The sequence below is a fragment of the Mesoplodon mirus genome (genome assembly GCF_964341445.2).
Source record: "Mesoplodon mirus genome assembly, chromosome: 18".
In the NCBI taxonomy this organism is placed as follows: Eukaryota; Metazoa; Chordata; class Mammalia; order Artiodactyla; family Ziphiidae; genus Mesoplodon; species Mesoplodon mirus.
Window position 1 is genome coordinate 53129464 of NC_138994.1, and position 24726 is coordinate 53154189.

Below are 24726 nucleotides of genomic sequence, written 5' to 3' on the forward strand. Positions count from 1 at the left end.
ACAGGACAAAATAGAAAGGTATCAATTTCACTTGTAAATATAGACAAGAAAACTCTAAATGAAAATTTAAAAATATTACAGAGCATTAAAATAATTTTTCATTTGGATAAAATACACTAATATAGGGCTTCCCTGGTGGCGCAGTGGTTGAGAGTCCGCCTGCCGATGCAGGTGACACGGGTTCGTGCCCCGGAGATACCACATGCCGCGGAGCGGCTAGGCCCGTGAGCCATGGCCACTGAGCCTGCGCATCCGGAGCCTGTGCTCCACAACGGGAGAGGCCACAACAGTGAGAGGCCCGAGTACCACACACACACACACACACACACACAAAACCCCAAAAAAACCCCACTAATATATATAGTTTTTCATTTGGATAAAATTACAGAAATGCAAAAGATTCTAATATTAGAAAAAAAAATTTCATAATTTACCACAAGTTTTAAAAGTTAAAGGGGGGACAAACAAACAAATAAATAAATAAATACACATATATACACACACACACACACACATATTTATAAATGCTCAATAAATCCTGAAAATTCAGAAGTGCCCAACTCTAAATGTATTCAATTGCAAAGAAGGCCAAACTCTTAGGAAACACAAATTAGAAAGGTAATTCCTTAACATGATAAATCACCTCTATTGTAAACTACTGCTAATCAGGCTTAAGAATGCTAAAATGCTATCACAATTATTACTTAACATTGTTGAGGTAATTCTGAAAAAGGGTAATAAAAATGTAACAGAAACACGACAGTTAACTAGAAAAGCCAAACTTCCATGTGTTAAAAAAATGATTATATATTAAGAAAGCACATGAGACTAGCTGCAAAATATTTTAAATGGGTTAACTAAAAGTATCAGAACCACCTCAAATCATCTGTTGGAAGAACTCATCTTCAATTCAGATTTTTAATGAGTTCCCAAGATAAAATGTTCTAAATTAGATTATGGTGATGGCTGCAAAACTCATATTTATTGACAATCATTGAAATGTAGGCATAAAATTGGTGAACTTATGGTATGTAATTTATACTTTAAAACTTGTTTAAAAAAAAGACAGCACATATGTAAATTTTATCTCTATAGAGTGGCTTGGGGAAAAAAAAAAAAGACACTCAGTTAAGTGGGCCCCGGGAAACTTAATCACATGCCAATTTCAATTACCGGTGTACTGGTTAGGAAACTGGCACCACTTATTGTAATGGGTGAAGCGGATCTAACCACAGACATCCTGCTTGAATATAAATTAATTTTTCCAAAATGTTCTCTCCTTATCTATCTACGAACCTCTTTATTTTAATCATGTCTAAACAGCTATATTGCGCTCTTTTGTAAGAGCTGAGATATAATTTACATGCCATACAATTCACCCATTTTAATGTGTACAATTCAGTGGCATTTAGAACATTCACAGATATATGCAACCATCATTACAATTTTAGAACTTTCATCACCTCAAAAAGAAACTCCAAATTGTTCATTGCAATTTGCATTACAGTCAAACGGTAAATTTTATGTGTATTTTACAATAAAATTCTTTTCTTCATTTAAAAAAAAAACCCATTCGGCCCTAAGCAACAACTAATCTACTTTTCCGTGTCTCTTTTCCGTGTCTCTAGAGATTTGACCATTCTGGACATTTCATATAAATGGAACTATGTAATATGTGGTCTTTTGTGACTGGCTTTTTTCAAGATTCATGACTAATGATATTATCTTTTCATGTGCTCCTTAGCCATTTGTACATCTCTCCTTGAGAAATGTCAATTCAGATCCTTTGCCCATTTTAAAACTGGGTTGTCTTTTGATTGAGTTATAAGAGTTCTTTACATATTCTAGGCACAAGTCCCTTATCAGATATATGATTTACAAATTTTTTTCTCCTATTCTGTAGGTTGTCTTTTCACTACTTTGAAGCACAGAAATTTTTATTTTTGATTAAGGTCAATTTATTTTTTTCTTTTATTGCTCATACTTTTGGTGTCACATCTGAGAATGCTCTGCCAAAACTAAAGACATGCAGATTTACCCCTATGTTTTCTTCTAAGAGTTTTATAGTTTTAACTGCCACACTGAGGTTTTGATCCATTTTGAGTTAATTTTTCTACAGTTTCTATAGTATGAGGTAAGGACCTAATTCCACTGTTTTGCATTAAACAGCTACACTTTTAATTGGCCTAAGACAAAGCTTAATTTAAAAGTGGGTATACTAAATGCAATGAAGTATCCTGGATTAGATTCTAGAACAGAGAAGAGACAGTGGAAAAACTGGCAAAATTTAGTACACAGAATATAGTAGATAGTTTAGTTACTAGTATCCTATCAATGTTGATTTCTTAGTTTCGATAAATGTACCATGATTATGTAACATATTAACATTAGGGGAACTAGACAAAGACTATAGGGAAAAACACTGTACTAACTGTGAAATCTGCAAATCTAATATTATTTTTAAATACTAAATTAAACTAAAACGTGACTATTAAAATCCAAATGTACTAGTAATGATGATTAAAATTAAATGACCAAGTTAAAAGGAGATACGACTTTTGCTTATTCATGTTTTTAAAAAGCAAAAAGTAAAAATATTTAATGTTCATGAACATGTTTTTCTCTCCCTTCAGGATCACATATTGTGCTTACTTAGTCTCCTCTAATCTAGAACAATTCCATAACCCCTCTTTGTCTTTCATGATACTGACATTTTTGAAGAATACACTGTGGTATTTTAGAGAATGTAACTAAATTTGTACTTGTCTGACATTTCTTCAAGATTAGATTCTGATTATACACACCTGGCAAGAATACTATAAGAGTGATATTGTGTCCTTCCCAGGGTATCATATCTGGAGGTATATACAATGTGTCCACTCCTCATTGGTGTTACCAATTTTCATCACCCACTAAAGGTGCCGTGTTTTTCCAATGTGTATAGTTAAAGTTACTGTTTCCTACCTTGTATCTAACAAACAATCTGTGAAGAGATACTTTAAAACCACGTAAACATCCTGCTCATCAAAATTTTCCCTTAGATTTAGCAAACATTGAAGATAATAGCCCAAAACAATCTTCACTATGATGATTACAAAATGCACATTTCCTCCCCCCACCTCTACCATTCCCTTCACATTTATCAGTCAGGCATTCTATTATAAGGAAAACACCCCCCTTTTCATCCATCCATCCATCATCTATCATGGAAATTATGAAGCCTTATTTTATTAAATGGGTTATAATCCATTTCTATCTTTATACTGATATTCAAATTGTTCCAGATTTGGCCAGCGGAGGCCCCTATAAGCTGGCTCCAATGTCTTTTTGACAGGCCCCATTTTTTTTTTCTTTCTTTAAAGCACTTTTTAACTTTCTGGCACAAGGTCTTCTAAGGCTTATCATTTATGTTCCCTGCCCCTGCAACAAAATGAGACATTCCTCCAATAAGTTCTTTTTCCTTTTAGTTAGGAATTAAATTCAAGATCTGAGTGCTAAGTGTGCTCATTACTACTGGGTGTCATTACAAATAGAATCTTGCAGCAGATAGAGCTAAGAGATGCACACACACATATATGAGATATAATTATTTCATATTAACACTGTTAATTCCTATCCAATCAAACCCACAGGGCTCTTCCTTACCTTCCCCACTTCCATATTTCTTTCCATATTTTCACAGTTAGGATCCTGACCCCAAACAACATCAACATTATTCATTACTCAATCCTCCTTTTTTTTTTTTTTTTTTGGTCACACCACATGGCTTGCAGGATCTTAGTTCCCCAACCAGGGATTGAGCCCCGGCCACGGCAGTGAAAACGCCCAGTCCTAATCACTGGACCACCAAGGAATTCCCACTTAATCCTTTAACATATAGTTTCAGATCCGTCACACCCATACAAATATGGAACAAGTCTATTAAGAAGGGTTCAAGATTTGCCTACAGTTTCCCTCTCCCAACCAGACTGAGAGTATACAGTTAAAACACTATGTACAAAAGTTACTCATATTAGTTCTATTTTTCCCCTCAATGTGGTTATGTCTGAAATACAGTTGGGTTCATTGTTCCTGTTTGCCTTTGATGTCAGTGACAACCTTACCCCCATACATATTAATTTTAATTTTTAAGTATATAAAGTATTTATTATCCAAAGAGGTATATTCAAACAAGAATCATTCCATCCTCTATCTCTTCATATCCATTCCTATAACTATCACCATTTTATATGTTGAACTGTTGGTTGTATAATTTATCTGATTTCATCAAACTATATATTTAATATCTGTATATTTATTATATATGAATTAAATTAAATAAAATCAATAAAAACAATTCCTACCAGCATATTGAATGGCTATTTTTCAGGGATTTTCTCAATGGGGTTTTTTTATTGGGCCCATTTCTAAGATTCTATGTATATTTTTCCTTTTTTCTATATTTCTCTATATTAGTGTATTTGGAGAGGAAAGGTATAAGCATAAACTCAGACAAAACTGTAATATAGAAAAAGGGTTGTTTCTAAAATATCTATATCCTTGGGTCCCTCTTCTCTATTTTGTGTCCAATCCAGAAATTAAACAAACGTGAGCAACATCAAACACACACATACACGTGTACACAAAATTCTACAAGTTATATACCTAACTGTTAACAGTAGCTGTCCATGGGTAGTGAAATTATAGATGGAGTTTTTCTTATTTTTGTCTCCAATTTATAATTGGGGTATAAACCAAAAGCTCAAATTGTTAAGAATTTGAACCATATTTTCTCAAGGGAAATAACATTTTATTATTAATAAATTACTAAATTTATTAATTTATTAATAAATTGTAGTGTCATTCCTAAGGTGCCCATAAAAAAAGACTAAACCCATAATACTGCCAAAATATTAAACATCTGTATGATACTTGCTGTTTGAGGGGGAAAAAACAATTTTTATACAAAGAAGAAATAAATGAGTGGAGTTTTCCCCTATAGATTAAGAAAGGAATACTTAGAGATGTTTTATGACTTTAGAATAGTATATCACTGGCTCAATCTTAAAGTCACGGTCTTTAAAATAATAAAACATATTCCTTTAACTACCAATTTTATTTCCTAGAAATTTTAATTTCTAAAATGTATATTATTTTTCTGAAGTAAAAAAAAAAAAGAGTCAACAGAAACTTACATCCTCCCCAATTTTGGGGAAAAAGTTCCTTTCTGGTTACTAGTGAGTTAAAAAAATTTTTTTTCTTTGAAATTATTTTAGACTTACGGAAACGTTGCAAATATAGTACAGAGAGTTACCATATACCTTTCACCCAGCTTTTGCCTAATGTTAATATCTTGCATAATAAAATTATCAAAACTAAGAAATTAACACTGGTAAAATCATTAACTACTAACTAAACTATAGGCTTTATTTGAATTTCACCAATTTTTTCACTAAGAACCTTTGTTTTTCTTTCTCTGCGTTGGGTCTTCATTGCTGTGCAGGGCCTTCTCTAGTTGGAGCAAGTGGGGGCTACTCTTCATTGCAGTGCGCAGGCTTCTCATTGTGGTGGCTTCTCTTGTTGCGGAGCACGGGCTCTAGCAGCAAACGCTTCAGCAGTTGCAGCGCGTGGGCTCAGTAGCTGCGGCTCACGGGCTCTAGGGCGTGTAGGCTCAGTAGTTGTGGTGCATGGGCTTAGTTGCTCCACGGCATGTGGAATCTTCCTGGACCATGGATCGAACCCATGTCCCCTGCACTGGCAGGCAGATTCTTAACCACTGCGTCACCAGGGAAGTCCACTACTAACCTTTCTCTATTCTGGGATCCTACATTGCAGTAATATTTGGTTATCATGTTGCCTTTCTCTCCTCCTGCAAAAGTTCTTAAATCTTTCCTTGTATTTCATGTCCTTGACACTTTTGAAGCGTACAGGTTATTTTGTATAATGTTCCCTAATTTGAGTTTACCTGATATTTCCTCATAAGTATACTGTTTATGGATTTTAAATGAGAATGCCACAGGAATGATGTATCCTTCTTGGTGTCATCTCAGAAAGGAGATAAATGATGTCGATGTTTCTGGTGATACTAACCTTGATCACTTGGTTAAGGTAGTCTCTGCCAGATATATGCCTTGATGTTTCCATTTTAATTAATAAATATCTTTGGGGCTATACTTGAGATCATGCATCTACCCTGTTTCACCTCAAACTGTAACCTACTAATTTTAGCATCTACTAGTGGATCTTGGCTGCAACAATTATTTCCCATAGTCCTTCTACATTTAATAAAAGGAATTTTTATTCTTTATAAATATGTGTATATCTGCGTGTGTGTGTGTGTGTGTGTGTGCATGAGAGAGAGAGAGAGAGAGAGAGAGAGAGAGAGGAGAGAGAGAGGAGTTCCTACTGATACCTCCAATTCCAATTCAACATACAACAGGGTTATTTCTAGCCTTCCTCATTTCCTTACTCCTAACTTCTTTCTTGGACATTAAGAAAACTGCTTCTCGAGATAAAGATGGCAGAAGAGAAGGACGTGGAGCACACCTCCTCCCACAAATACATTAAAAATACATCTACATGTGGAAGAATTCTCACAGAATACCTACTGGACGCTGGCAGAATATCTAATACAACTAAAACCGCAAGAAAGAGCACCACATATCAGAGTAGAATGAAGAAAAAAAAAAAAAAGGAATCAGGATGGGACCTGTGCCCCTGGGAGGGAGCTATGAAAGAGGAAGGTTCCCTCAGTCTGGGAACCCCTTTCACTGGTTGGGAGATCAGCTGGGACAGATAAGGAGCTTCACAGGCTCAGAGGAGAGTGTAGCAACCAGACTGTGGGAGGCAGAACAGAGAGAAACCAGCACAGATGGTCCTGGCCACCTCGCTGCACTGCCCAGCCCGAGATGCACATCTGCTGGTGCGTGCAGGGGCTGAGTGCTGCAACTTGGGCTTCAGTGGACAGACCTGGGAAAAGGGCTGGGGTTGGCTGTGTGGAGACAGCCGGAAGGAGCTGGAGGGTGCTCTGGGCTGCAACTGGGGGTGTGCGCAGGATAGAGCCTGGGGCCACAATAGAAGCCACATAGTTAAACACACAGGTAAAGGGAGGGGCGGGGCCCCATCATAGCAGCCTCATTCTCAACGAGCTCACCTGAGCTCACAGTCAATGTGGCTCCACCTCTACCACCTCTGTGCTGGTGGGTTGTCCACATGCAGAAGTGGGGCTGAAATCTGAGCCTACCCTCAGGGGCTGTGAGACTGGTGGATTTACACGGCTACTGGCAGCTTTGTAAGCTCTGTGCCTGCGGGACATCCCAGTGGATTACTGTTGCTTCCAAGGCTGGGGTGGTCCTGCGCTAGCAGCTACAGGCTTTGCAGACACAGGCATGCAGAGGCAGGGCCAGGACATGGGCTGATTCTGTAGCCCCTGTGGAACGTCCAGGTGCCTGACTTCAGTAGATCTGCCCTACTGGCTTTGTGAGCACAAAGCCTGAGGGATATCCAGGCTGCCTGCCTGCATTCCCTTGACTGAGGCAGGGCCGAAGGTAGTGCCAACAACAGTGTGCTTTGTGAGTGCACAGAACGTGACAGGCAACACCACAGAGTGCACTTCCTGGTGGACAGCTCCTGTAGAGGAATACGCAGTGGCTCCTCTCCCAGCAGAGGTGCTCCAGTACCACCTACCTCACATCACAGCTCCGAAACCGATCTAGGGGCTTCTATTACAACTGGGGAGCAGACCTTACCCCCAAAAGGGCTGTGACAATTACAGAGCAAATAGGAGGCCCCACTCAACATCCAGTGCAGGCTGTCTGCTCACTACAACACCAATCACACCTCCTATCAAGAGAATAAAAGCCACCACACACTGAAGAAACACATGGCAGGCACCCATATTAAAAACAGTCCTTGCACCAAAAATATCAGACTCACACAGACTACACAAGGGTGCTCCCACATAAAAACAGCCCTTCAAGACCACAGTAGATAAGGGTTTCTCCTAAATGCACAGAGTCAGAGAAATGTAAGTAAAATAAAGAAGCAGAGGAACCACTCCCAATTAAAAGAACAAGAAAAATCTCCTGAAAGAACAAGCAATGAAACAGGCCTCTCGAGACTTCCCTGGTGGCACAATGGTTAAGAATCCACCTGCCAACGCAGGGGACATGGGTTCGAGCCCTGGTCCGGGAAGATCCCACATGACGCAGAGCAACTAAGCCCGTGCACCACAACTACTGAGCCTGTGCTCTAGAGCCCACGAGCCACAACTACTGAGCCTGCGTGCCACAACTACTGAAGCCCGCGTGTCTAGAGCCTGTGCTCCACAACGAGAAGCCACCACAATGAGAAGTCCGTGCACCGCAACCAAGAGTAGCCCCCACTCGCCACAACTAGAGAAAGCCTGCACACAGCAAAGAAGACCCAATGCAGCCAAATAAGTAAATAAATAAATTAATTAAATTTAAAAAAAAGAAACAGACCTCTCCAGTCTATGAGATCCCAAGTTCAAAAAGGAAGTAATAAAAATACTGAAGGAATTAAGAAAGGTATTGATAAAAATGCCAACCACTGTAACGAAGAATTAGAAACTATAAAGAGGAGCCAATTAAAATTAGAAAACTCATTTGCTGAGATGAAAGCTGAGCTAAAGGCAAAGAATAGCAATCAGGGGCTTCCCTGGTGGTGCAGTGGTTGAGAGTCTGCCTGCCGATGCAGGGGACACACGTTCATGCCCTGGTCTGGGAAGATCCCACATGCCGCGTAGCGGCTAGGCCCGTGAGCCATGGCTGCTGAGCCTGCGCGTCTGGAGCCTGTGCTCCGCAACGGGAGAGGCCACAACAGTGAGAGGCCCGCGTACCACAAAAAAAAAAAAAAAAAAAAAAGAAGGAGGATTGAGTAATGAATACTCAGTACTGCAACTACTGAAGCCCGTGCACCTAGAGCCCGTGCTCTGCAACAAGAGAAGCCACCGCAGTGAGAAGCCCACGCGCCACAATGAAGAGTAGCCCCCGCTGGCTGAAACTAGAGAGGAAGCCCGCATGCAGCAATGAAGATGCAACGCAGCCAAAAAATAATAATAATAAATAAGATAAAATAAAAATTCATATATAAATATTATTATTATATTATTATCAAGCATCTTTCCCAACCACAACAGTATGAGACTAGAAATCAATTACAGGAAAAAAACTGCAAAAACACAAACACATGGAAGCTAAACTATATGATATTAAACACTAAGTAATCAGTGGGTCACTGAAAAAAAAAATAAATACCTGGAGACGAATGAAAATGGAAAAACAATGAACCAAAAGCTATGGGACATAACAAAAGCAGTTCTAAGAGGGAAGTTTAGAGTAATACAAGCCCACGTCGAGAAACAGGAAAAATCTCAAATAAACAACCTATCCTTAAATGTAAAGGAACTAGAAAAAGAAGAACAAACAAAATCCAAAGTTAATAGAATGAAAAAATTATAAAGATCAGAGCAGAAATAAATAAAGGCTAAAAATACAACATAAAAGATCAATGAAAATAAGAGGTGGTTCTTCAAAAAGATAAACAAAATTGATAAACTTTTAGCCAGATTCATTAAGAAAAAAAAGAGAGGGCCCAAATAAATAAAATCAGAAATGAAAGAGAAGTTACAACTGACATCACAGACTACAAATTACAAATGAGATTACTAGGAACAATTATACACCAGTAAAATGGACAACCTAGAAGAAATAAATAAATTCCTAGAAACGTACAATCTCCCAAGACTGAATCAGGAAGAAATAAAAAATAGGAAGAGACCGATTACCAGTAATGAATTGTATCAGTAATCAAAAAACTCCCAAGAAACAAAGTCCAGGACCAGATGGCTTCACAGGTGAATACAACCAAACATTTAAAGAAGAGTTAACACCTATCCTTCTCAAACTATTCCAAAAAGCTGAAGAGGAAGAAATGCTTCTGAACTTATTCTACAAGGCCAGCAAGAATTGACAAAAATCAACATTCATTTACGATAAAAACTGTCAACAAAGTGGGTACAGAGGGAATATACCTTAACATATTAAAGGGCATATATGACAAACCTGAAGACAACATTATACACAATGGTGAAAAGCTGAAAGCCTTTCTTTTAAGATCAGGAACAAGACAAGGATGACTACTCTCGTAACTTTTATTCAACATAGTACTGAAAGTACTAGCTAGAGCAATTAGGAAGGAAAAGGAAATAAAAGGCATCTAAATTGGAAGGGAGGAAGCAAAATTATCACTTTTTGCAGATGGCCTGATATTATATATAAAAAAATCCTAAGGATGCCACCAAAAAGCTATTAGAACTCAACAGTGAATTCAGTAAAGTTGCAGGATACAAAATTAATGTACAGAAGTCTCTTGAGTTTCTATACAAATAACAACTATCAGAGAAAGAAAGAAATTAAGAAAACAATCCCATTTACAATTACATCAAAAAAAAAATACCTAGGAATAATTCCTCCAAGGAGGTAAAAGACTTGTTCTCTGAAAACTGTAAGACATTGATAAAAGAAATGGAAGATTACACAAACAAATGGAAGGATGTATTTACTCATGGATTGGAGAAATTCATATTGTTAAAATGCCCATACTACTCAGGGCAACCTATAGATTCAATGCAATCCCTATCAAAATACCAATGGCATTTTTCACAGAACTAGAACAAATTATTCTAAAATTTGTAAGGAAACATAAAACCCCAAATAGCTAAAACAATACTAAGAAAGAAGAACAAAGCTGATGGTATCATGCTCCCTGATTTCAAACTATACCACAATGCTACAGTTACCAAAACACTATGATACTGGCACAAGACAGACACATAGATCAATAAGAGAGCCCAGAAATAACCCACATTTATATGGTTAATTAATCCATGACAAAGGAAGCAAGAACATACAATGGGGAAAAGACAGTCTCTTCAATAAATGGGTGTTGGGAAAACTAGAAAGCTACATGCAGAAGAATCAAATTGGACTACTCTCTCACACCATATACAAAAATAAACTCAAAATGGATTAAAACTCCTAGAAGAAAACATAGGTAGTACACTCTTTGAAATCAGTCTTAGGAATATTTTTTCAGATAGGTCTTCTCAGGCAAGGGAAACAAAACAAAAAATAAACAAATGGAACTACATGAAACTAAAAAGCTTTGCACAGGGAAGGAAACTGTCAACAAAATGAAAAGGCAGCCTACTGAATGGGAGAAGATATTTGCAAATGATGTATGTGATAAGGCGTTAATATTCAAATTATACAAAGAAATCATACAGCTCAACATCAAAACAAACAACCCAATTAAAAAGTGGGTAGAGGGCCTGAATAGAAATTTTCCCAAAGAATTTATAAAGATGGCCAACAGATACATCAGGGAAATGCAAATCAAAAGCACAGTAAGATATCACCTCACACCTGTCAGAATGACTATTAAACAGACAACAAATAACTAGTGTTGATGAGGATGTAGAGAAAAGGGAACCCTAATGCACTATTGCTGGGGATGTACACTGGTGCAGCCACTATGGAAAACAGCATGGAGCTTCCTCAAAAATTAAAAGTAGAACTGCTAGACAATACAGCAATTCCACTTCTGTGTATTTTTCTGCAGAAAACAAAAACACTAATTTGAAAAGATTATACGCACCCCCATGTTCACTGCAGCTTTATTCACAATAGCCAAGATATGGAAGCAACCTAAGTGTCCAATGGATAAAGAAGACAAGCTGCATATATACATACACACATATATATAATGGCGTGTGTCTGTGTGTGTGTATATATATATAAATAAAATGGAGTATTACTAAGCCATTAAAAAGGGGTGAAATCTTGCCATTTGTGAAACCATGGATGAACCTAGGGGATATTATGCTAAGTAAAATAAGTCAGACAGAGAAAGACAAATATATGATTTCACTTACATGTGGAATCTAAAAAACAAAACAAACAAACAAAATGGAAACATTCTCATAGATACAGGGAAGGTACAGGTGGTTTGCCAGAGGGGATGGGGGTGAGGGGATGAGTGAAACAGGTGAGGGAGATTAAGAGGTACAAACTTCCAGTTAGAAACTAAGTGAGTCATAGGGATGAAATGTACAGCATGGGGAATACAGGCAATGATACTGTAATAACTTTGTATGGTGACAGATGGTAACTAGATTTATCATGGTAACCATTTTGTAACATATAGAAATATCAAATCACTATGTTGTGCACTTGGAACTAACATAGTATTGTAGGTCCATTATAATTCAAAAAATAAAAAAATTAAAATACTATTTAGAACAGAATTAAATGAGCTATGAGTAATTAAATAAGAGCACAATACTACATGTTATCTCTTCTCACCATCTGAAAGTAAAAGAGTAAAGGCAAAATTGGCTACAGGCCTAAGGACAAACTTCATGCTGTAAAGAGCAAAAAAAAGACAATATATACAACCAATCAAATGTGAATGTGAAAATGTGAATATCCATTTGGGAGCTATTTTAATGAATTAATAAGAATGATCTGAAATCACCATATCAATTAATTATATGTAAATTGTCTTTCTATAATTCTTTTTTAAAAAATAAATTTATTTATTTATTTATTTTTGGCTGCATTGGGTCTTCGTTGCTGCACACGGGCTTTTCTCTACTTGTGGCAAGCAGGGGTTACTCTTTGTTGTGGTGCACAGGCTTATTGCTGTGGCTTCCCTTGTTGTGGAGCACGGGCTCTAGGCGCACGGGCTTTAGTAGTTGTGGCTCACGGGTTCTAGAGCACAGGCTCAGTAGTTGTGGCGCACGGGCTTAGCTGCTCCACAGCATGTGGGATCGTCCCGGACCAGGTCTCGAACCCCTGTCTCCTGCATTGGCAGGCGGATTCTTTTTTTTTTTTTTTTTTTGCTGTACGCGGGCCTCTCACTGCTGTGGCCTCTCCCGTTGCGGAGCACAGGCTCCGGACACACAGGCTCCGCGGCCATGGCTCGCGGGCCCAGCCGCTCCGCGGCACGTGGGATCTTCTGGGATCGGGGCACGAACCCGTGTCCCCTGCATCGGCAGGCGGACTCTCAACCACTGCGCCACCAGGGAAGCCCCGGCAGGCGGATTCTTAACCACTGCGCCACCAAGGAAGCCCTTCTTTTTTATATTTATATCTTTTTTCTTAAAACATTAAACAATTTGCTGTACCACTGAAAATATAAAACTTGCCAAGCCCCTAAAAGAATACAGATTAATAAAATCTTACACTAGGAAATAAGAGGTAAATATTACATCTCAGTTTTTAAAATAGAGAAAAAAACTTTTACAAAGTAAATAAATGACTTCACTGGGATCATACATGGTCTGCCACATTTGTTAGGAAGCTTGGTTCCAAAGCCAGTGTTCTATGGCCCATCTGCAGACATCATGTTGGTTCTATGTAAGGTACTGGAAACTAAAAGAGAATGTTTATCTTCCTGGCAATCTAGAGATAGTGGTCCTTTTGGATATCTGACTCTTTGGTTTGGTTTCAAACGCTTATTATGATGCCAGTCCTTGATTAGCTTGTCTGAAGACAGCCAGAATACCTGGCTCAATTGAAGTATTTTTAAATTTAAGGTGACCCCTACTGTCAATTAATGAAAATTCAGACCTATATTTTAAGAACTATTTTTAGTCACCTAAAAAAATTTGATGAGAAGGTCCTTCCTGTATATACTCTATAGAAAGACACTGCACATTTAGCCCTGTCATGAGGTTGGGGTGAGAGAGCACATAAAATCAGAAGCACATTTTTAGGTGTGCACATTCACATATGCAACACACACATACACACACTGCCACATGGGTTTAGCTGATACTACAAAATATGAATGTTAGTGACCTAGAAATAGAATGACAGCAAAATTAGTCAGTTGTGAGCTACAGTCAAACTTTGCTCATCTATAGGGTACATGTTTCCCAGACATCAAGACAATTAACAGAAAACACCTGCTCTGAGCAGTTGCCCCTGACTCCTCTAAGCTTCCATGCAATGGTTCCTCAGGTGGTCCTAACCAGAACCTAGGTTTCTTTTCTTTATATACATATATATTTTGGGGGGGGGGGGCTGCACGGTGTCTTAGTTGCAGCGTGTGGGATCTTTTAGTTGTGGCAGGCACACTTCCTAGCTGCAGCACGCATGTGGGATCTAGTTCCCCGACCAGGGATCAAACCCGGGCCCCCTGCGTTGGGAGGGTGGAGAACAAGATATTAAACATTTTAGGCCTTGTGGGCCAAATACATTTCTTCTTTTTCTGTTGCATACTCTTCCTTTTGTTTTTCCAAATGTAAAAATCATTCTTAGTTTGAAAGCTAAATGAAAATAGTTCACAGGCTGGACCATGAGCTATAGCATGGCACCTACTATAGATAAATCCTTGGTTAACATTTTGCCACATTTGCTTTGAAACTCTTTATCTAAAAATATATACTGTTATCATTACATTATCATTCTTTTATTATTGAATAGGACTTGAGATAAATTCCTACCCTTGGTTCCAAAGAACTTCATTTATTTCCTGAGAACAAGAACATTCTCTTGAAAAACAATATATCAAATTTAGGAAATTTAGCATTGATATAATACTATTATACAGTGCATATATAGTCCATATTCAAATTTCACCAACTATCTCAATGTCCTTTACAGAATTTTTTTCCCAATCCAGGATCACCCATTGTGTTTAACCACCAGGTCTCTCCTAAGGGAGCTCCTGATATCTAGCTTAGACCAATTAGTTTTTGTTGCCCCTGCTATACTTAACTCTGGGACTATGAGACTTTCTCTCCCAACCACAGCTCTCTGAAATAATCCAGCCTCGGTAAGACAAACCCAGAAATACTGCACAAGGAGGTCCAAGCACTAGAGAAGCTCTCCCTGCCCACCACTCCCCCAACCCCAGTAAATAATTCTCTTCCGTGAGTGAGGCACCACAGTGTCCACCCTCTCAACTTGTCAGAAAACAAGTTCTTTTGATTCTATCAATTTAAGCTTTAAATTCACTGCCACTATCTAGTTTGAGCTCTCAGCATTTCTTTCCAATTATAAAATCTTCATAATCAGCCTCCCTTCTTTGATCTTTGACACTTGCCAAACTCTCTTCTACAGTGCTACAAAAATAAACTTTCTATGTCACAAATGGAAGTATAATATTTCTGTTGCACTTCAGTGTTCCCTCAAGACTTCAGAATAAAGCCTACATTTTTTAGTATTTAGTGGAGGAGGCTCCCTTCAGGAGCCCTTGCTTGTCTTTCCTTTTTACTTTTCTCTGATCCAATCCTTAGTTCTCATTACAACCTTAATTCAAAACACACCCACTTCAGTTCTGGATTTTGGATACTGCAATTTTATAGTTTTATTTAAAATTTTAAAATCATTGATAATTTGCTAATATGTGATTTAATTCAGTCCCTTTAACGAAAGGAAAAGGACAATAACATTCCTCACTGGATAGATCATATGGACAGGTCTGAAGAAGACAGAAAACCTACTGAAATTTTCTACTTTTCAATATCAACAATGAAAGACCAATTGCTCCAAAAACACGTATCTTGGGCTTCCCTGGTGGCACAGTGGTTAAGAATCCTCCTGCCAATGCAGGGGACATGGGTTTGAGCCCTGGTCTGGGAAGATCCCACATGTTGTGGAGCAACTAAGCCCATGCACCACAACTACTGAGCCTGCACTCTAGAGACCACAAGCCACAACTACTGAGCCCACACGCCACAACTACTGAAGCCCGTGCGCCTAGAGTCTGTGCTCCACAACAAGAGAAGCCACTGCAATGAGAAGCCCATGCATCGCAATGAAGAGTAGCCCCCGCTCACTGCAACTAGAGAAAGCCCGTGCGCAGCAACGAAGACCCAATGCAGCCATAAATAAATAAATAAATAAATAACAAAACGACGTATCTTTAGAGTAGGATATATGAAAAGTCTAGCAAGTACAAATAATATCAAACATAAATCAAGGGAAACTTCACCACTAATTTTTGCCATGTTTCTGTTAGACTGTCCCAAAAGCCCAAACAAGAATCAAAGCAGCCAATGTATGTATAACAATTGTATGAAACTACAGGAGAGCAACAAATGTAGGCAAAGCTTTAGAGACTAGAAGCCTTGAGAGAAGAACAGTATACAATGTGAGCAATAAATTTACTCCAGCTTCATCCCTGAACTTGTGGTATAACAGGAAAAAAAGAGTCCAAGGAGGAAGCTAGGCTGAAGAGAGAGGCCAGAGATAGGAGCTTCCAAAGCATCTGGAACTTAAAAAGCACAATCATCGTTTAAGAAGATGTGGTATATATATGATGGAATATTACTCAGCCATAAAAGAGTGAAATATTGCCATTTGCAGCAACATGAATGATGTAGAAAATACCATACAAAGTGAAGTCAGACAGAAAAAGATAAATATTATATGATATCACTTATATGTGGAATCTAAAGAATAATACAAATAAATCTACATACAAAACAGAAACAGACTCACAGACATAGAAAACAAACTTCTGGTTACCAAAAGGGAAAGGGAGTGGGGAAGGGATAAATTAGGAATGTGGGATTAACACATACAACTACTATACCTAAAATAGATAAGCAACAAGGATTTACTGTATAGCACAGGGAACTATATTCAATATCTTACAATAACTTGTAATAAAAAATAATCTGAAATATATATAACTGAATCACTCTGCTATACACCTGAAACTAACATAATATTGTAAATCAACAATATTTCAATTTTTTTAAAGGTTAATATATTGGAAAAAAAAGGCATAACCACAGAAGAGGGAGCTGAAAAGAAGCAGCTCAAAAAACTGAATTCTCCTCAAGTAAACAGTCAACTCCTAAGTATGTACTGCCTAAGACTCCCAGAAACCCAAAAGAAAACAGCAGTTGGAAGACTAAAAAGATAAGCAGAGCTTTCAGAAGACAAAAAGTGCTAGAGAGAAGGAGGTTGGAATTCAAACCCCACCAAACTGCTTTTTTTAAAAATAAATTTATTTATTTATTTAACTTATTTTGGCTGCGTTGGGTCTTCGTTGCTGTGCACAGGCTTTCTCTAGTTGCAGCGAGTGGGGGCTACTCTTCGTTGCAGTGTGCAGGCTTCTCATTGCGTTGGCTTCTCTTGTGGAGCATGGGCTCCAGGCGCGTGGGCTTCAGTAACTGTGGCTCGCAGGCTCTAGAGCACAGGCTCAGTAGTTGTGGTGTACCAGCTTAGTTGCTCTGCAGCATGTGGGATCTTCCCTGCCCAGGGCTCGAACCCATGTCCCCTCCATTGGCAGGCGGATTCTTAACCACTGCGCCACTAGGAAAGCCCTGCTTGAGCTTTGATAAACACCCTAGACAGTCAGTTGGGATTCTAGAAGAGCCATGGTTTAAGAGTAAGGGCAAAGGCCTAGTAATAAGGGCAAAACTGACATCAACTAGCCCTAATAAAGCCTAAAACCAAGCCTCAAGGTGATTCAACACTATACTATCAGCTTACCAAAAGAAACCACAACTGTCTTTGAAGAAAAACAGAACCATCCAAAACATCTACAAATTCTCCTCTAAAAAGAAGAGTAACGGGGCTTCCCTGGTGGCACAGTGGTTGAGAGTCCACCTGCCGATGCAGGGGACATGAATTCGTGCCCCGGTCCGGGAGGATCCCACATGCTGCGGAGCGGCTGGGCCCGTGGGCCATGGCCGCTAAGCCTGCGCATCCGGAGCCTGTGCTCCGCAGCGGGAGAGGCCACAGCAGTGAGAGGCCCGCGTACTGCAAAAAAAAAAAAAAAAAAAAAAGAGTAACCAATCACAAATTGTAAGGCATGCTAAAAAGTGGACCAAATACTGAAAAAGGAAAAAACTGGAAATATAAATAGGCCCAAGGGAGACTCAAATACTGGAGTTACTGACAGAGTCTTAAAAAAAAAAGCGGGGGGGGGGGCGGTACTTCCCTGTTGGTCCAGTGGCTAAGACTCCAAGCTCCCAATGCAGGGGGCCTAGGTTTGATCCCTGGTCATGGAACTAGATACCACAGGCTGCAACTAAGAATTTGCATGCCACAACTAAAGATCCTGCATGCCGCAACTAAAGATTCTGCATGCCACAACTAAAAGATACTGCACATCACAACTAAAAGATCTCGCATGCTGCAACTAAAAAAATAAATAAATAAAGATCCCTCATGCCTCAGTGAAGATCCCACACACTGCAACTAAGACCCAGAGCAGCCAAATAAATAAATAAAATATTTTTTAAACAAAGGGAATCAATGGACATTTTAGAAGTAAAATATATGAGAAAAACTGCACAAAAAACAGGAGAAAGAGTTGAAATACTGTACAGTTTTTACATTGTTTGAGAAGTGGTAAAAGTGCTCATTTAAGTTAACTATAATAAGTCAAGAATATATAGTACAATCTATAGGGTAACAATTAAAATAATAATGAAGGGCTGTATAACCAAAAGGTTAATGTGAGAAAAAATATATTAACCATATCTTCTAAGTTGCTGTAATCTGATGCTTTGACAGCTAGGGCCTTGCTAACAGGAAGAGACTACACTCCCAGAGCTAGCTAATTCCTAGAGAGAAAAAACAAGCACTTCTTTCATATACAAACCACAAACCCAGAGCCTGTATCTCCAATGACTTCACACTATGGGCCCCTACACCATGTTCTAATCACCACAGGGCCGAAAGCCAGACAACCAGGGACAGCCCCTCTACCCACAGCCTGCTGAAATTAAAGTGGTTAATCCAAAACTTGCTTACCCTGCTTCACTTGTTTTATTCCCACAGAAACCACAATAAAGGCTCTTGCCCATGCTTTTTCCCTTGCTTTCTCACTTATACCAGTGCTTCCCCAAGTGGCCCTCTCTGGCATGGCATGCCCTCTTCTCTTGAAATCTATGAGTATAATAAACTATCTTTTCTTTTTTTTTTAAAGACTTATTATTTTATTTATTTTTGGCTACATTGGGTCTTAGTTGTGCAGCACTCAGGCCTCCCTCTAGTTGTGGTGCGCAGGCTTAGTTGCCCCACAGCATGTGGGATCTTAGTTCCCTGACTAGGGATCAAACCCGTGTCCCCTGCACTGAAAGGGGGATTCTTTACCACTGGACCATCAGGGAAATCCCTAAACTATCTTTTCAATGGCAGTTGTTACCTGATCTTTGGTCTTTCCATACCTGAATTAAAACCTGTATTTTAAAACAAAAAAACAATAACACTTGATTAATTCAAAAGATGGCAAGAATGAGGAATAAAGAACAGATAGGACAAACAAAAATCAAATAGGAAAACAGACTTATGCCCAACTATGTTAGTAACAACATCAAATATAGATGGGCAAAACACTCCAATTAAAACAAAGATGAGATAGAGAAAAAGCTCCTTGACATTGGTCTTGGCAGCAATTTTCTGGATATGACACCCAAAGCACAAACAACAAAAGCAAAATTAAATAAGTGGGACTGCATCAAATTAAAAAGCTTCTGCACAGCAAAAGAAACAATCAACAAAATGGAAAGGTAATCTATGGAATGGGAGAAAATATCTGCAAATCATGTATCTGATAAGGGGTTAATATCCAAAATATATACAGAACTCATAAAACTCAATAGCAAAAAACAAACAAACAAACAAAAACAAAAAACCAACCTAAGTAAAATACAGGTAGAGGACCTGAATAGACATTTTTTCAAAGATAACATATGTCAACAGGTACATGAAAATATCACTAATCATTAGGGAAATGCAAATCAAAATCACAATGATATGTCACCTTACACCTGTCAGAATGGCTATTATGAAAAAGACAGGTGATAACAAGTGTTGGCAAGAGTGGGCAGTGGCCATAAACTGGTATGGCCACTATGGAAAACAGTATGGAGGCTCCTCAAAAAATTAAAAATAGAACTACCATATGATCCAGCAATCTTACTTGTGGATATATATCCAAATGAATTGGAACTGCGATTTGAAGAGATATCTGCACCTCCATGTTCATTACAGCATTATTCACAATAGTCAAGACATGGAAACAACCATATCTTGAAGTGTCCATCAAAGGATGAATGGATTAAGAAGATGTAGTGTGTGTCCATAGAAACAACAGAATATTATTCAGCCATGAAAAAGAAGAAAATTCTGCTGTTCGCAACAACCTGGATGAAACGTGAGGGCATGTGAAATAAGTAAGACCGAGAAAGACAAATACTGTTTATTATCAATTATATGTGGAATCTAAAAAAGTTGAACTCAGAGAAACAGAGAATAGAGTGATGGTTACCAGGGGTTGGGGGTAGGGAAGATAATGGTCAAAGGGTACAAGTTATAAGATTAACAAATTCTGGGAATCTAATGTACAACATGGGGATTACAACTAATAATACTTTATTATATACATGAAAGCTGCTCAAAGAGTAGATCATAAATGTTCTCACTACAAAAAGGAAATGGTAATTATGTGGCAGGATGGAGGTGTTACCTAATGATATAGTAGTAATCATTTTGCAATATATAAATGTATCAAATCAACACACTGTACACCTTAAACTTACACAATGTTATATGTCAATTATATCACAATAAAGGTGGAAAACAATTCGTGGGGGAAAAAACAACAAAGATGAGAAATACTTTAGAATAAAGTTCCAGAAATAATGAATGAAAAGGAAAAAGAAATACACTACATAAGCATTAGCCAAAGAAAGCTATCATTAATATCAAAGTAGATTTTAAAGCAAGAAATACTACGAAAGGTAAAGAGTGGAATTTTAATGATAACGGGACAATTCAACAAGATACAATAATCCTAAATTTGTACATTCCCAGTAACATAGATCAGAAATGTATAAAGTAAAACAAGATACAGCTAAAAAGCAAATTAGATAAATCCACTATCAGTGGAGATTTTTAAATACCTTTCAGTTACTGATAGAACACACAGACCAAAAACAAACTAGTAAAATCAGAAAGGACCCAAAAGATCTGAAGAATATAACCAACAAATGTTACCTACTTGACATACATAGATAATCACGCCCAATAAACTGCAGAATATATATAATTTTCCAGTGCACATACTAGAAGAAAATATTCACAAAACATATATTGATTGACCAAGTATCCTGGAAATTCTACAAACTCAATTTAAAAAGAAAGCCCGATTTTCAAAAAATGGGCAAAATATTTGAACAGATACTTCCAAAGATACGTGAATGATCATTAAGTCTATGAAAAAGAGCTCAACAACATCAATCAGCAGGGAAATGTACATTAAAACCTAACTGAAATACAATTACACACCCATCAGAATAACTCAAATTAAAATGACTGTCAACATCTAATGCTGGCAAGGATATGGAGCAAAAAGAATTCTCATACACTGTAGATGGGAATGTAAACTTTCTACTTAGTGAAAAAGTCTGGCAATTGGCATAGAACTTACATACACCTGCCCTATGATCCAACAACTCCAACAAATCTTAGGTATTTACTTAAAAGAAATGAAAAATTGGGTCCACAAAAAGACTTGTAAATCAAGACTTTAAATCAAAAAAGTTTATAAAAAACAAAGGGCATTATTTATTAATAAAGGTTCAATACAGCAAGAAGATATAACAATTATAAACATTTACACACCTATGGACAGATCAGTAAGTATATACAGTTCTACAATAATAGTTGGAGACTTCAATAACCCACTCATAATAAAGGAGAGGACAACCAGACAGAAGATAAGCAGGGAAATAGAGGACTTAATACAATAAACCAACTAGATCTAACAGAATATGCATTCTATACACAATAACAGAATACACATTCTTCTCAAGTGCACATGGGACATTTTTCAGGACAGACCATATGTTATGCCAAAAATCAAGAATCAGTAGATTTTAAAAGACAGATATCATACAAAGTATGTTCTCTGACCTCAATGGGGTAAAGTCAGAAATCAATAATGAAAATGGAAAATTCACAAAATTGTAAAAATTAAACAGCACACTTTTAAACAACCAATGTATCAAAGAAGTCACAAGGCATATTAGAAATACTGAGAGCTGAATTAATACAAAAATACAACATATCAAAACTTATGGAACCAAGTGAAAGAAGTGCTCAGGAGGAAATTTATAGCTATAAACACATTAAAAAACAAGAAAGATCTCAAATTAACAACCTAACTTTACAACTTAAAAGCCAGAAAAAGAAAAACAAACTAAACTCAAAGCTAGCAGAAGGAAGGAAATAATAAAGATTAAAGCAGAGATAAGTGAAAGAATCAAAAAACAGAGAAAATCATTGAAACCAAAAGCTGGTTCTTCAAAAAGATCAACAAAATTGATAAACCTTTACCTACACACACTAAGAAAAAAGAGAAGACCCAAATTACTAAAATTAGAAATGGAAGTGGGAACATTACTACTGATTCTACAGAAATAAAAAGGATTATAAGAGAGTACTATGCCAACAAATTAGACAAAATGGGCAAATTCCTAAAAACAAAACCTACCAAGACTAAAGGATGAAAAAATAGAAAACCTGAATAGTATTACTTATTATTATTACTTACTATAACCAGTAAAGAGATTGAATAAGTCATCAAAAATTTCCCAAAAAAGAAAAGCCCTGGACCCACTGGGCGCTTAAATGAGAAAACAACCTGATTAAAAAAATGAGCCAAAGACGTTAACAGAGGTCTATATATCAGGTATATATCTGTATATATCAAAGAATATATACAGGTGGCAAATAAGCATTTGTCAAGATGGTCCACATCATATATTATCAGGGAAATGGAAATAACAATGAGATAACGCTACATACTAATTAGAACGGCCAAAATCTGGAACACTGATAGCACCAAAGGCTGGTGAGGATGCGGAGCAACAGGAACTCTCATTCACTGCTGGGAGGAACACCAAATGGTACAGCCACTTCAGAACATAGTTTGGCAGTTTCTTACAAAATTAAACATACTCTTACTTATCCAGCAATAGCACTTGGTATTTGCTTAAAGGAGCTGAAAACTAACGTCTACACAAAAACCTGCACACAGAGCTTTTTTCAGGGCAGTGAAAATACTCTATATGATACTATAATGATACTTGTCATTATACATTTGTCCAAACCCAAAGAATGTACAACACTAAGAATGAACCCTGATATAAACTATGGTGAGTATGCTACGTCAATGTAGGTTCATCAGAATATAGTTCATTGAACAGTACAAAACATTGCTAAACAAAATTAAATAAGACCTAAATAAATGTTTAGAATGACATGCTGTGTTCATGGACTGTAAGACTTAATATTGTTAAGATGCCAATACTACCAAACATGATCTACAGATTTAAACAATCCCTATCAAAATCCAACAGGCTTTTTTACAGAAATGGAAAAGCTAGCCTTTAAATTCATATGGAATTGGGAGGGGTCCCAAATAGCCAAAACTGTCCTTAAAGAGAACAATAAAGTTATTCCTGATCTCAAACTCACTACAAAGCTATAGTAATCAAAACATGCTAGTAGGGCTTCCCTGGTGGCGCAGTGGTTGAGAGTCCGCCTGCCGATGCAGGGGACACGGGTTCGTGCCCCGGTCTGGGAAGATCCCACATGCCACGGAGCGGCTAGGCCCGTGAGCCATGGCCGCTGAGCCTGCGCGTTCAGAGCCTGTGCTCCGCAATGGGAGAGGCCACAACGGTGAGAGGCCCGCGTACCGCAAAAAAAAAGAACAAAAACAAACAAACAAAAAACATGCTAGTATGCTAGTGTGGTACTAGCATAAAGACAAATGGAATAGATCAGAGAGTTCAGATATAAATGTACACAATATGGCCGAGTGATTTGACAAGGATGTCAAGACAATTCAGTGGGGAACAGCAGTCTCTTCAACAGATAGTACTGGGACAACTGGATTTCCACATGCAAAAAATGAAGTTGGACCTCCACCTCACAACATATACAAAAATTAACTCAAAATGGATCAATTACCTAAATAGAAGAGTTAAGACCATAAAACTCTTAGAAGAAAACACAGGGGTAAATCTTTATGACCTTGGATTTGGCTGAATTCTTAGACATGATAGCAAAAGCATGAGCAACGAAAGAAAAAATAGATAAACTGGATTTCATTCAAAGTTTAAACTTTTGTATATCAAACGACATTATCAAGAAAGAGAAAAGATAAACTACAGAATGCGAGAAAATATTTTCAAATCATGTATCCAATAATTTAATATTCAAAATACATAAAGAACCCTTACAACTCAACAACAAAGAGACAAAAAACCCAACTTTTAAAACGGTCAAAAGACTTGAACAGACATTTCTCCAAAGAAGATACACAAATGGCCAATAAGCACATGAAAAAATGCTCAACATATGTCATTAGGGAGATGCAAATCAAAACTACAAGATACTACTGCAGACCTAGTAGGATGGCTAAAATCAAAATACCAGACAATAATACGCATTTGCAAGGACATGGAGTAATTGGAACACTGGTACATTGTTGATGGGAATGGAAATGAAGCAGCCACTCTGGTGCAGTTTGGCAGTTCCTTAAAAAGTTAAACATAGAATTACTATGTAATTCAGTATTTTCACTTCTAGGTACATACCAAAATGTGAAAACAGGGACTCCAACAGATACTTGTACACCAATGTCCATTGTAGCATTTATTCACAATAGGCAAAAGGTAGACAC

At 37.7% G+C, this 24726-nt stretch overlaps 1 protein-coding gene across 1 annotated transcript in view; it reads right to left on the reverse strand.

Moving 5' to 3' along the window:
• Positions 1-24726, reverse strand: part of TAOK1 (TAO kinase 1) — a 155455-nt gene that overhangs the window by 71571 nt on the left and 59158 nt on the right. The gene's annotated exons all lie outside the window — the stretch shown is intronic.